The following is a 15,142-nucleotide window of genomic DNA, read 5'->3' as shown; positions in this document are numbered from 1 at the left end:
CTGTGAAGAAAAACTTCCGTAAGTGTGTATGAGGTAGGTTGAACAGTACGTTGTGAACCAAACTGGAGAGCAGGTTATTTCAGATTTGGTGTTGCTTTGTCAGGAGGAAAAAACTAATAACCTTGCTCTGAGGAATAGCGACATCAATACGTTGCATTTTTACACGGCGTCTGAATACAATATCGAATGTCTGAACATTCTGGTCAAACATCATGGAAGCCCGGAGGCTAGAGGGTCAAGAATGCCCCACTGAATTGGGGAAGTATAATATAACATTCAATGGGAGAAGCAATGATTGTAAGAGTCAAAGAGTCCTACAGCACGGAGAAAGGCCCTTCAGCCCAAACTGTTCCATTCCAAACATAATGTCCATTCACATTAACCCCATTTCCCTGCCCTTGCCCCATGTCCTTCTTTTTCTTTCCTATCCGTGTATTTGTCCAAATGCATTTTAAATTTGTGAATTTAACCGCTTCTGCTGGCATCTCATTCCATGTGCATACCACTCTGTGTGTAAAAGAAGTTGCCCCTCAGGTCACCTATAACTCTTTCCCCTCGGATCTTAAATTGAAGCCCTCTCGTCGGTGGGCTGCTCAATCCTGTGGAAAAAAGGACCGAGTGCATTCACTCTATCCATGCTTCCCATGATCTTATACACTGCTATCAGATCCCCCTTAGTCTCATACACTCTAAAGTAAAAACTCCTATCTTGCCCAACCCCTCACTGTATCTCAGACCATTGAGTCCGGGCAACATCCTTCTATATTTGTTCTGCACTATTTCCAGTTTAATAACATCCTTCCTATCGCAACGTGAACAACACTGAACATAACACTACCAGTATTGCCTCACCAGCATCCTGTATAACTGCAACATAACTCCCTAATTTCGATACTCATTACTCTGACTGATGAAGGCCAGCGTGCCAAATGCCCTTTTTCACTGCCCTATCTCCCTGCGACTCCACTTTCAGAGAACCTTGAACCAGAATTCCAAGGTCACTTTGTCTCAATGCACTCCTTAAGAGCCTGCCATTCACCAGGAAACTCCTACCTTGATTTGACTTTCTAAGATGCAAGAACTGACACCTATCTGTATTAAACTCCACTTGCTATTTCTCGGCAAACTTCCTAACCTGATTAAGGCACTGCTGTCATTTCTGAAATTTCTGATAATCTTCCTCACTGTCCACGATACCGCCTATTTTAGTGCCACATTGAAACTTATAATTCATGCCTGTACATTCTCATCTAAATCATAGGTGTGTGTAATATGTAAATATATATACAATATACATGTATAAAACAAACAGTAATCGTCCCAGAACCGATCCCTGAGGCATTCCACTCATCACAGGCCATCAGTCCAACAAGTATCCCTCCACTATTACTCTATGTTTCCTACCATCAAGCAAATTTTGGATCTGATTTGCAAGCTCCCCCTCAATTCCATATGATCTAAGCTTCCAGAGCAGCCTACCATGTGGAACCTTACGAATCAGCTATGGGTCACTGTGAACTTTATAAACGCACAAAACATACGGCAAGTTGGAAATTAACAGGACATTTATCAGGCTGTCGAATCCACATTCAAGGCAAATAATGGCAGGATAAGGGACAGACCATTTAAGACTGCAATAAGGAGGAAATTCTGCGCGTGGAGGGGACTGACTAACACAGGGGCAAGGCAGGGAAAGATTTCGGAGAATCCCCAGATAACCTACAAGTGTGTCAAGCGGAACAGAATAACCAGTGAACAGGTAGGACTCATTAGTGACTGGCTAAGTTGCATCTAAATCAACTTTAGTAGTAGGAGAAAGAGGGGAGTGGTTGGAGGCTGTTTGTGTGACTGGAGGCCAGTGTCCGATGGTGTATCACGGGCATCAGTGCTGGGTCCCTTATTATTTGTGATTCGGAGGTGCTGGTGATAGGCTGGGGTGGACAAATCTAAAAGTAGCATAACACCAGACTATAGTCTAACAGGTTTATTCGGCAGCACTAGCTTTCGAAACGCTGCTTCTTCATCAAAGTGCACAACCACGTGATGTATTTGATGTTGAGAGATTTTTATCCTTATTATTTGTGGTATTCATGAACGAGGGGTGGGGTGTGTCATAAATAAGTTTGTATTTGATTACAAAGATTGGCCGGGTGTTTGGCAGTGAGGAGGAAGGCCTTATTTTACAGGTGGATACTGAAGGAATGATCATATGGGTGGATCAATGGCAGATGGAATGTAACCTTGATAACTATGAGGTGATGCACTTTGGAAGAAGGAACCAGTCAGGGGAGTACTCAATGAATGGCACCACACTAGAAAGCTCAGAGGGTGCTTCTCCAGACATCGCTGAATGTGACTGCACAGGCTAATACACAATTTGGGAAATGATAGGGGAATGTAAACATAGCCTTTATTCATCGAGGCATAGATTACAAGAACTATGCGGAACTCTGGTGAGGGCAAGATGGAATACTGTGTGTAGTTCTGGGAACAACATTACAGGAAGGATGTGATTGTAGTAGAGGGGGTGCAAAGCAGATTCACCAGGATTTTCCCCGTGATGGAGCATATCGGCCATGGAGAGAGGCTGGATAAGCTCAGGTTTTGACTTTGGAGGAGAGAGAGCTGAGAGCCCGTGATTCAGAAGGATAGGATTACGAGGTACATGTACAGGGTGGATAAACAGCAGCTGTTGATTTTACTCAAAGAGCCACACTTTTAACGTGAAGGCTTTGCGGTTTATTGAGGATTTGATAATTGTTTTTCAACCAGAGGGTGTTGGGGTCTAGAATGCACCTCTTGAGAGTGGAGTTGTCATGGTAACCTCAAACCATTAGAAACGACACGGTTGTGAACTTCAAATGCTTTAAGATTCACGGCTACGGTCTTGTGTAGGAAAGTGGGCCTAATGTAGACCTTGCTGTATTTCTGGTAGTACAGAGTCTGTGCTTCTGTGATTCTATGGCTGTGGAAGGTCAATCATTGAGTAGCGTAAGGTAGGGATTGATGGGTTTCTGAAGAATATCTAAACAAATTTGTTCAGAGAGAACTCATAGTATTTTCTGGAAATATGTCAATGGCAAAATTAAGAGAAAAAAGTTGCAGATTTCTTACAGTCTGATACCAGATAATTGAGGACCGGGAAATAGCAGAACTATGGAGCAAATACTTTAGTTATGCCTTCACAGAAGAAAACAAAACAAAAAGGAAAACTTCCCAGCAATACTCGGGAATTTTAGTCTTGTGGGAAAAAGGGAATGGAATGAAAATAGCAACTAAACAGTTTAGAGAAAGCATTGGACTGAAATTAATGGGCATAGACAAAGTCAACAGAGATTTATGAAATGGGAATCATATTTAAGAAAGTGGCTTTTAGTAAAATTATGTAGGAGGTATCAATACCATACGAGTGGAATCTCAGAAAGATTTTTGATAAAGCCCCAAGCCTATTGTGCAAATTCGAATCCTATGGGACTCGGGCTAATACATGATCATAGATTTAGAATGAGAAAGCTGGCAGGAAACAGTAAGTAGGAATAAAACAATGTTTTATTTTTAAATGGAAGGCTTGGAGGATATTGTAAGGATCGTGTCTTGGGCTCCAGCTATTCCCAATACACATCATATCTTTGGGTGAGGGGCGCAAATGCATTATTCCCAAGTCTGCTGACAGCACTAAACGATGTCAGCTTGTGAGTGGATGAGAAGGATGTTAAAAAGTTCCAAGGTGATTGAGACAACTGCAGTGACTGGGCAAATATCTGGCAGATGGAGAGTAATGGGGGAGATGAGATGTTGTGCACTTTGATGGGAACAATAGAATGGCAGCCTCTCATTTGAATAAGGAGGTGGTTGAAAAATGTTGCACTATAAATGAACTTAAGCTACATTTATGTTTATTTCTGCGTATAACCTCCGAGTCCATGTAGGGCAGTAAGTTCTGAAACCAGAAGTCAATACTGGGAATGGCATTGGCACGCAGACCATTGTATATAGGCCCAGCAAGTGGGGTACTTTGAAAGGAATTTGGATCTCCCTGTACACCAGTAACTGAAAGCAATATTGCAGGAGCAGAAAGCAGGAAGGAAGATAAGTGCAGTATTCACCTTCATTTCAGGTGGATTTGAGTACAGGAGTAAATGTATCTTATTGCAGCTGTACAGGGCCTTGGTGAGACCCCATCTCGAACATTGTGCAGTATTGTGTGCAGTTTTGGTCTCTTTTCCTAACAGACGACAAACCTGACATTGAGGGAGAGTAGCAAAGGATGACCAGACTGATCTCTGGGATGACAGACTTGTTGTGGGAGCAGCGTTTGGGGCAACTGGACCTGTATTCAATAGGGTTTAGGAAAATGAGTGGAAACTCAGTGAAATATATAACACTCTGACAGGGCGAGACAGATTAGAAGCAGGGATGGCAATTCCCCTGGCTAAGATGTCCAAAACAAGAGGCCACAATATTAGGTACAGTCAGGCCACTTTGCATTGCGATGAGAATAAATGCCTGCAATCAGAGACTGGCGAACCAGGGGTACTCTCTCCAAGATCAGGCTGTGGAAGTCAAGGGGCTGAATATAAGTAAGGATTTATGGAAACTAAAGGGATAGGGAGAGAGCAGGAGTATGGTGTGAAGATAGAAGTTCTGCTATCAGTCCAGGTTATTTTCCAATAACGCAGTAGCTGTGTCCCTATGCAACACTGTGTTATAGAAAATCGTGCAATGTTAATAATGGGGTCTATGGAAAAAAGAGGGTAAGGGACAAACCCCCCAAAATATCAGTAAAAAACAAAAAATAAATTTGGTCTAACACACAAAAGGACAGTCTAAATAAATCTATAAATTACATGTTGTAATGGAACAGTGGTGTAAAGGTAACACTTTCACACTACAGTCACTCACTGGTGCACTGTACCTTTCACCACAATCTTCACCAGAAAGGGCGCGGGGGCTGACTGACCATGTGATGCCGATGCCAAATTCCAGTTCTCCCCAAGGTTTTTCCCAACAATTTGAAATAAAGTTCTTTCTACATATTGACTACAATTCAGGATCAGTTTCAAGGCCTGCAGAGCCGATTGCATTCCTGTTTTTGCTGAACACATTGATTGTACCTTTTGTAGACAGAGGGTTTCTGAGGCAGGATTTGCTGTTCAACTGGTGCCCGCCAAGGAATCGCGTCACAGTGAACGCCCATTCACTTTATAGAAAAAGGTTCGTGAATTGCAGTGCAGCCGAATTGTATTTAATCAACACGCGTTATCAGTGAACTGCCTGTACATAGAATGGGGGCGCAAAACTGATGGGCTGAGTGGACTACAGCAGTTCTCATTTTATGTTTCACAATGTTGAAACATATTAAGGGATATGAATATTGTATGGGGAAAACTGCGTTGAGGAGATGTTCGGCCATTAACTAGAACAGAGAAAGCTCAATGAGTTGCATGACTATTCCTTTCCCGATGCTTCTGTGCAGTGTGTGGGAAAGCTCTGTAAATGTTGTCACAGGCTCTCAGCTGTTAGGAAGGAGGTTTCTGCAGGTTCCACAGGATTGTGTTTCCCGTTCCTTTTTCTGATAATGAGGCTGGTGCCGGGTGTTTTCTCCGGGTATATCTTTTCAGACCTCGGAGCAGTTTGATACAATTGAGTGTCTTGCTTGGCCGTTTCAGAGACCATTGAAGAGTGTATCACATGTCTGTGTGTCTGGAGTCACTTTTAGGCCAGACCAGGAAAGCATGATTCACTTCCTGAAAGTACACCTTGGGAAGTAGATCGATGTCTATAATCGAGACTGAAAATATTTTCACTATTACTGACACCAGATATTAGATCTCGATATTCTATTAATTGTTTTTAACTTGCACCAGTTGCCAGAGAATTATCCTGGTATGGATTAGCAATCCAATGACAATTCCAGAACAGCACCATCTCCACATGGGGGCCTATCGGAAACCACACTGAGCTGGTTATTTCTGTGCTGTTTGATAGCTCTATCAAAAATAACCCGAACCAATTTGACTATCGTGATGGGACGGAGGGCGTGGTAATTGGTCAGATTGTAATTATTCCCTTCATAGGGGATGGGACATAGTTGAGTAATTACCCACATTGCCAGGGGGATGTCAGATTTGTAGCTGGAATAAAACAGCTTCCTCAGGTACTCGACTTGTTGTGAAGCAAAAGTCTTTCATCCTATTGCAGAAATGGTGTCAGGGCCAATTGCCTTTGTCGTATGTACAGTGTCCAGCTGTTGCTTCATGTCATGTGCAGTGAATTGAATTGGTTGAAGACGGGCATCTGTTATTCTGTGGGTATCGTAGTGAGGGCGAGGCAGGTAATCGACTCAACACTTCTGGCTGAGGAGGGTGCAGATAATGCATCTTTTACATGGATGTATAGGGCTGTTCCATTATTTAGGATGGGGATATTTGTGGAGTCCTCTTCTCCAATAAGTTGTATAATGGTCCATCGACTTTTATGCATGGATTTGACAGGACGACTGAGCTTAGATCTGATTTGTCAATCTTGGGATCATCTCTCTCTCTGTGTCAGATATTAGTCCTGCTGTTTGTAGTGTAACCAGTCATGTGTGGTAGCTTTAATGGGTTGTCATCAGGTTTAGGTGCACGTGGTTCGAACTGGACCATGTTCACCCACACTCGTCACTGACCCATGGATCGGCTTGATGGAAATGGTAGACGGATGGACTATCCTGGGGAAAAAGTTACAGGTTGTCATTGAAATCTACAGCATCAGATGATAACTCAGTTTTAGCTGCAATATCTACAATTCACAATTCAATTCTACTGACTGCCCCCCAGTTCACACCGAGACCCATTCGCCCATCAGCCCTGTACTCAGTGACCTACTCTAGTTTCTGATGCGGAAATACTTCCATTTTCATATTCTCATTCTGCTGGAAGTCTTTCCTTGGCGTCACGCCTCCAATTTGTTACATAAACAATATCCATTTAAGGTACTAATCTGAATCTTTTCCTTTCAGTAATGCCATCTTCTGTATTTGAAGTGAATGTGTTTCCTTCTGATTTTCTCCCTGACCATGATTCAGAGCTCTGCAGTATCAGTGGTGCCAGCCTTATGCAGTTTCAGAGTCAAGGAACTTGCCACCATGCGTTACTGTTCAGTTCCCAGTGAACGGCGCTCCATGTTAGACAGGATGTTTGGGCATCTTTGACAATATGTCGTTGGAAATTGTTCAAAACCAGAAATTGCTGAAGAAATTGCGAAAGATGTTGCAGAAATTTCTGGACTGAATGCAGAGTTAAACTTTCAGGTCCAGTGATCCTTCTACAAAGGTTTTTGTATTTTTATTTCCAGTATCCATAATTATTGGTTTAATTTAAAAATCGTTCTGTGCCTATTCATTTCTGGAGAAACTCAGCAGGCCTGTCAACATCTGCAGGGAAAGAGAAACAGAGTTAAGATTTCCAGTCCAGTATGACAATTCTTCAAAACTGAATACAATTGCAAAATGGTCTTTTAGTCCCTTGCCAGATGTGGAGGATGGGTGACAGAGAAAAGAGGGTGTGGCAAAAGAAAAACGCGCTTTTAGCAGTGGTGAAAGAAAAGATTCTGTATAATGGGTCGGATTTGAGGTGTGACTGGGGGAAAGGGGTTCTTCTCTATTGAATGCAAGATAAAGAAGACACAACCACACAAAGTTATACGGAGGCCAGGAGGGAGAATGTTGATCATGTGGTATTATATAAATCTGACCACAGATACGTTTTCACTGTCGTGATCATCACCCCCTTTAGATAAAGGAATTCAGGTGCTTGACTTCTTATTGGCACTAGTAAGCGTTTCATGCTGCCTTAGTATTGTAATATGGAGAAAAACAAATCACAGTATGACGTTTGGGCTGAGTGTTGGTTACCTGTCATTTTTAATATTGCTTCAATTTTGCAGTGCTTATCTTTAAACGCTTGTTCTTGAAGTTAGCATCAAATGGAGTGTAGGATATTGAGGAGTGACATTGAAACTTAGAAAATCATGAGAGATATGGATAGGGTGAATAGCCAAGGTCTTTTTCACAGGATAGGGGAATCCAAACATCGAGGGAATAGGTTTAAGGTGAAAGAGGGTAGATTTAAAAGGGACTAAAGGGCAGCGTTTTTACACGGAGTGTGGTGGGGGAATGGAATGAGCTTCCAGAGGAAGAGTGGGAGATGCAAGGACAGCTACAACATTTAAAACTCATTTTGGCAAACATATGGGCATTTAGAAAAGCTTCACGCAGAGACAGTGTGGTTTTATGAAAGGGAAATGATATTTTGCCCTGTAAAATCATGCAAGGTTTTTCTGGAGATGCCTGTTAATGTAACAAGCGGACTTGATAAAGGGGATCTGGTAGACACCGGGCTTTCCAGAGATTTTCCACAAGGTATTACAAAACAAAAGTTTTACACAAAACAGAAGCTCCAGGACATCGGATACTGTATTAACATGGGATGATGATTGGTTAACACAGAAATCAGAGAGTCAGGATTAATAGATCTTTATGGTAAAGGTGTATCTGCTGGAGTACCACAAATATCAGTCTGCTGGCATCAGTTATTTGCAATCTAAGCTGACAGCCTGAAGGAGGGAGCTGAGTGCAATATACATTTGAGTTTGAGGATAACACTGAGAATCAAAAGGCAGGTTGTTATTTAATGGGGAGGACTTCCAGAAAAGGAACAGTAAAGGCATTGAAGTCTTCCTGTGTATGAAACATAAAGTCAGCATGCTGATGCAGCAAGTAACTTGGTTGGTACATTAGGCAATTTCCTGGGATGAAAGGGTTGAGTTATTTAGAATCTCTAAAACAGTGAGGCGATAACTCATTGGGGTTTAAATGAATGAGGAGTGATCCTGCTGAAACCTGCAAGACACAGAAGGGGTTGGAGAAGGTAGATGTTGAGAAGTGTTTCCATTCTTGAGCAAACTGTCGGACTCGATTATACAGATACCGAATAAGGAACGTCGATTTTAATCTGAGATGAAGAGTCATGGCTTCTCTCCGAAGATAGTGAATGTCTGGAATTCCCTAACCAGAGAGGTATGGAGGGATACAAGGAGTCGGCAAGATAGTGGAGTTGAGGCCTGGGGTAGATCAGCCAAGTTCTATCAATTGACAGAGTTAGCTTGAGGGACCGATTGACCTACTCCTGTTCCTATTTATTAATTTCACATGTCATGCTTTTGGACAGTAACGGGTTATTTTGCTGGAAATCGTGTTGTACAATGTTGCATTCAGGGAGAGCAGGGGATTTGTTGTTTTAACCCTGGGTGGGGTATGTGGCTGTATTCCCAGCGTGTCTAGATCTGCAACATGACCTACATCTGGAGCAGACGTTACAGAGAGGAGAAGCCTGGAAACAGAGACTGGGGGTTGGCGTGGTGGTCACTTCCTGATCCAGCCTGGATTTTCCAAGTACATTTCAAAAACTACACCTAACCATCGGAGTGGCCTCGATATGCCCCTGTTCCGCAGGTCCGAGGGCTGAATGGAACATCAGAACATAGGGCTGAGGGACACAAGTGGGGCATTCGGCCCTTTCACACTACTCCACCAGTATGTAAGGTCATGGCTCATCTCATTGTGGTCCTAGCTGTATGTTTGTTTCCATGCATCATTATCCCTGATTCACCTGTCCATGGAAAATCAGACAAAGCCAGCTTCGATATAATATAAAGATCCAGCCATCCCAAACTTCTGGGGAAAAAAAATCCCACTTGACTGAAATCCCACTTTGTGCAGTTCTCCTAATTCCTGCTCTGACGGAGGTTGGAGGATGTCATTGTTTCCTTTTCTCGTCCCACTCTTCAATTGCTCACACCAAATTTTAAATGTAACCAGGTTGGTGATATGGCCGATGATAAAGGTCGCAGACTGGGTGAGGTTCAGTGACAGGAACAAGTCAGGCAGATTTCTTTAGTCAGCCACAAGTAACTAACAGAACTAATAGATGCGCATGGTGGATCTGTGGTTAGCACTGCTACCTCCCATCACCAAGTAGCTGCGTTCAATTCCAACCTCGGTCAAACCTCTATGTGGATTTTGAACATTCTTCCCATCTCTGTGTGGTTTTCCTCCCAGTGTTCCAGTTTCCCCCCACAGTCCAAAGATATGCAGCTTAGAGCGGATTGGTCATGGTAAATTGCCCATAGTGCCCAGAGATGTGTAGGTTGGATAGTTTAGCCATGGGAAATGCATGGTTACATGGATAGAGTAGGGGGGCAGGTGCAGGAGGGGATACTGTTCCGAGGGTTAGTGTGGACTTGATGGACGGAATGTCCTGCTTCCACACTGTAGAGATTCTATAAAAACAACAAGAAGTTTGGACGATACAAACACCCAGTGGGTATCTATCTGATCCACTCTCCTCCAGGTTTTGTATGTTTCAATAAGATCACCTCTCATTCCAAGAGTAACCTGTTAAAGCCTTCATAATATAAGACCATCATTCCTGGAATACATTAAGTGAAACATCTCCGAACTGCTTCCAATTTAATTATATCCTTTCTCAGGTAAGGAGACAAAAATAATCTCTCGCACAGATGAAGTTATTTTTTGTTTTCTCAGTGGTGAGAATGTTTGGAATTCTATTCCCCGCAGATTATTGGAGGCAGAGATATTGAATATGTTTGAGGCATGGACAGAAGTTTTATAAATAATAACGGAGTCAAGGATTATTGGGAAATGGCAGGAATGTGCAGTGTTGGGGAAATGCTGACAGTTGTACAAAATCACACTGCTCTAGAACATCCAGGAATATAGTGCAAAATGAAATGATAATATCGATAAAATGTTAAGGGGAAATCCAAGATGGTGGCGATCTGGAAGGCCTGCTTTGTTGGGCTCTGCATCACAGCACGGGCAAAGTGGTTCCCTAACCCACTCCATCCCAGCCATTTACTTAAAATGCTTAGTTTGGAAAATTTTGAGAGTCGGCAGTTGCAGTAGTCTTAGTTTGTGTAGTTTTTTAAGATTTATGAGACTTTGTTTATTAATGATCAGTAATTCGAGTACTTCCTCTCTCGAGTTCAAATGTTGCTACAGTGTGATCTGGGTAATGATGTGCTTAAATGGTCTACCTGGAGCATTAAGGGGAGCCATTGGCCAGAAAAGAGGAAAAATGTACTTTCTAGTCGTAAAAAGAGAGGGTGGATGTTGTCCTATTGCAGGAGATGCACCTTTATGACAAGGAACACTTGACATTACAGCAGGGCGGGCTTGATCGGGATTATTTCTCCTCTTTTAATATTACGAGGAAGGGAGAAGCCATAATGGATAAAAAGAATCTTCCATTTAAACAACTTGTTCGTATTTGACTCTCACGGGAGGCTCATGATCCCCAAAGCCTTGAACTATGGTAAATAATACAGTATTTTAAATGTTTATTGACCCCCCCCCCCCCCCCCCCGTCCCACGGCGCACCCTCTTAAAATCCTGGTAGATGCATTTTCCAAACTCAGATATCTTGCATCGTGGCACATAATTGTAGAAGATTTCAACTGTTTTATGGACCCCACCGTGGACAGAATGTCCAAAGGTGCTCCAATACCCTCGTTATAATGTAAGCAATTAGTGGATTTGTGTGCAGAACTCGAGCTGGTGGATGTCTGGAGGCTGATCTACATCACAAGTAGAGATTTTATTTTCTTCTTTAACCCGCAGAAATACCACACGATATATTCCCCATCCCTGCAAAAATCTTAGATTTGGTGGCATCCTATACAATTGGGAATATTACCATTTCTGACTATGCAGCAGTATGCTTATTGATTAAGAGCAATATAGCTGTTTGGATACATTGGCGAATGTACCCCTTTATTGTCAAGACTAGTTAGTTCATTGAGTATTTAGATTAGATTACTTACAGTGTAGCAACATGCCATTTGGCCCAACAAGTCCACACTGACCCGCCGAAGCGCAACCCACCAGACCCATTTCCCGACATTTACCCCTTCACCAAACACTATGGGCAATTTAGCATGGCCAATTCACCTTACCTGCATATTTTTGGACTGTGGGAGGAAACCGGAGCACCCGGAGGAAACCCACGCAGACACGGGGAGAATGTGTAAACTCCACACAGTCAGTCAACTGAGGCGGGAATTGAACCCGGGTTTCTAGCACTATGAAGCAGCAGTGCTAACCATTGTGCCACTGTGCCACCGGACCGCCCACTGCAATGATTTCAGATCTTTCTCAGCCATTAATTCAGATACAACCAGTAACTCATCCACTCTATGAGAAATTGCTAATGCTTATGCCAAGGCAATAATTATTCCTTAGCGTTTAGCAGAAGGGGGAGCAGGAACGCTGGTTTGAGGCACAGCTGAGGGTAGCCGAGAGTGCATACTGTGATTGACCCTCAGTGGCTAACCTGCAGAGGATCACAACGCTTCGATCTACAGTGAATTCCACGCTCACACAGACAGCCAAGAAGGAACTTTTGCAAAACAAAGGCGGTCTGAACATGGTGATAAGCCAGGCAGGTATTTAGTCTATCTTGCCAGGAAAACGAGCGCCCCTCTCAAGCCATTATCTCAATTAGGGAAGGTACTAGGATCCTTACTTTCAATTCCAAAATATTAATACCTCCTGTCCGAGATTTTTCTCCGAATTGTTTCAGACTGAACATTTTGAGGATAGATGGATTAAGATTGAGTCATTTTTCAAGAACCTGGGTTTTGCAGGAGTAACCCCTGAAGAACTGCTGTGCCTTAATGCACCATTGTCAGCGCAGGAGGGTGTGAAGCAGCTTCAGAACGTAAAGGTGCACGTTCCTGACGGATGTCCTAGTGAAATTTATAAATAATTTATAAACCTATTGTCAGGGCTGATGCTTAACATGTTCCGTCATTCTTACAGTCACGAACCCCTCCCTCCATCCTTAAGAGAGGCTCATATCTCTCTGATGCTGAAGAAATGAAGATCCTGGAAGATTGAGCTTCTTACCCTCCAATCTCACTTTTACATGTTGGTTTCAAAATACTATCTGAGACCCGTACCATCAGGCTGGAAACTTTGCTGCCTTCCGTTGCCAAAAAGGACCAAACGGGCTTTATAAAGGGCCGCAGATCTTCCTACAATGTTAAGAATTTCCTCAATATGATCCAAGAGTGTCACCAACAATCTGTCCAGGGATTATTGATCCCTTTGGATGAGAGAAGGCATTTGATTGGGTTGAGTGGCCGGATCTCTTCTGTACATTAGAACGGTTTGGTCTACACAAAGTTGTTCTCAAGTGGGTGAGGGTCATTTACCGTGATCCTCTGGCTGCGGTTCTCACTAATGGTGTGGCCACCAGTAATATTAATATTTCTCCAGGCAGCCGACCAGGTTGACACCTTTCACCATTGTTGTTTACGTTGGGGATTGAGCCACTGGCGGAGGCCTACCGTAGGGATGCCAACACATCTGACCCAGAAGTGGGATAGAAGTCACGTAAGATTACATTGTATGCAGATGAGGGTCTTATGTTTTTGTCAAATCCCGCAATTTCGGTAGTTCACGTGAGACAATGCATTAATTCGCTTGTTGCCTTTCCGGGCAATAAGATTAATTTTACAAAGTTGGAGGCCAGGCCTATGGGAGGTCTTAGGGAAATACCTGATACTGAGGCCAAATCCAGGATTCCTTTTAAATGGTCACGGGGGGTGGTTTCCCTATTTCAGTATATTCATTACATCTGTCTTTGATCATTTATTTAACGTGAACTATGCCCATTTGTTTGACAAAATTAAACAAGACCTTCAAATATGGGAGGCATTTCCAATATCCTGGCTAGGTCGGATAGCTGTAATTAAAATGAATGTCCTTCCTCATTTGCTATACCCTGTATAAATGCTTCCTTTGATGTTTCCCAGACAGATATTTTTGAAACATAATGGCTGGTTTAACTCTTTTAATTGGCCCCATAAGCGATTCTATATCAAGCTAACAAAATTGGTACTGCCCCACAGATTGTGGGGGCTCGATCTCCCCGATTAAAAGCAATCAATTAAGCTCTTTTCATCGTACGTGAGTGCCTGGGCGGCTGAGGTCTCAGCATCAATTTGACAAAGTGAACCCTTATTAGTCTGTTGTTCTTAGATAAAATGACAACATTTATGAAGTATTGTCATAAACTAATTATCATCAATACTGTTAAAACTTGAAGGACAATGCGTCAGATCGAGGGCAATACAGCCCTCATGTTTCTTACCCCTATAATTGATATACCGGGCTGTCAGCCGGGGATAATGGATTCCAGGTTTAGTCTATGGGCAGCCAGGGGTGCGCCTTGCTTGAGTGATTTAGAATTAGTAGAATCCCTACAGTATGGATACAAGTCCTTGGGCCCAGCAAGTCCACTTCGACTCTCTGAAGACCCACCCAGGCCCATTCCCCTACCATCCTATATTTACACTGACTAATGCCCAAACCTATACATCCCTGAACACTATGAATGATTTATCAATGGCCAATTTATCTAACCTGAACATCTTTAGACTGGGGGAGGAAGCCCACACAGACACAGTTAAGCATATACTAACTGCACACAGCCAATTACCCAGGGCTGGAACCAAACCCACCACACTGGTGCAGTGAGTCAGCAGTGCAAACCAATGAGCCACCACGTGTTACTTGAGGGAGAAACAATGATATCATTTGATCAAATAACTCATAAGTATGTACTACTTAATAGAGACCTCTTCTGTTTTTGTTCCAGATTAGCGATTTGATTAAAAAAACACAATTTTAACAGACACTTATGGATCCGATGCAGAGAAGCTGGTGATCATTGTAAAGAATACCCTCTCTGTCAGTTCCCTGTGACATTTGTTGGGGAGTGTCCCCTCAGACAAGACTGTGCAGCTTCGTGACGTCTGTACGAGGACGTTGGGGGTTTAGATTTTTCGGAGACATGGGAGGATATTTGTGAAAATGCTCAAAGGATTTTGATCTATAATAGGACCCATTCCATGCAGTTGAAAATTCTTCATAGGTTCTATCTTACCTAAGATTTTCTCTCAAAATTCAAAGTGGGATTATCCTACAGCATATCTTAAATGCAGAATGACTACAGGCACTCTTACTCATTGCATGTGGTCCTGCTGCAGGCTTTGTACATATTGGAGCACTGTG

Source organism: Chiloscyllium plagiosum, unplaced genomic scaffold, assembly GCF_037043375.1.
Source record: "Chiloscyllium plagiosum isolate Xiang-an unplaced genomic scaffold, Cpla_swu_hap1 HiC_scaffold_21, whole genome shotgun sequence".
In the NCBI taxonomy this organism is placed as follows: Eukaryota; Metazoa; Chordata; class Chondrichthyes; order Orectolobiformes; family Hemiscylliidae; genus Chiloscyllium; species Chiloscyllium plagiosum.
The sequence above is the reverse complement of the archived record's forward strand: the minus strand, read 5'-3'. Positions refer to the sequence as shown.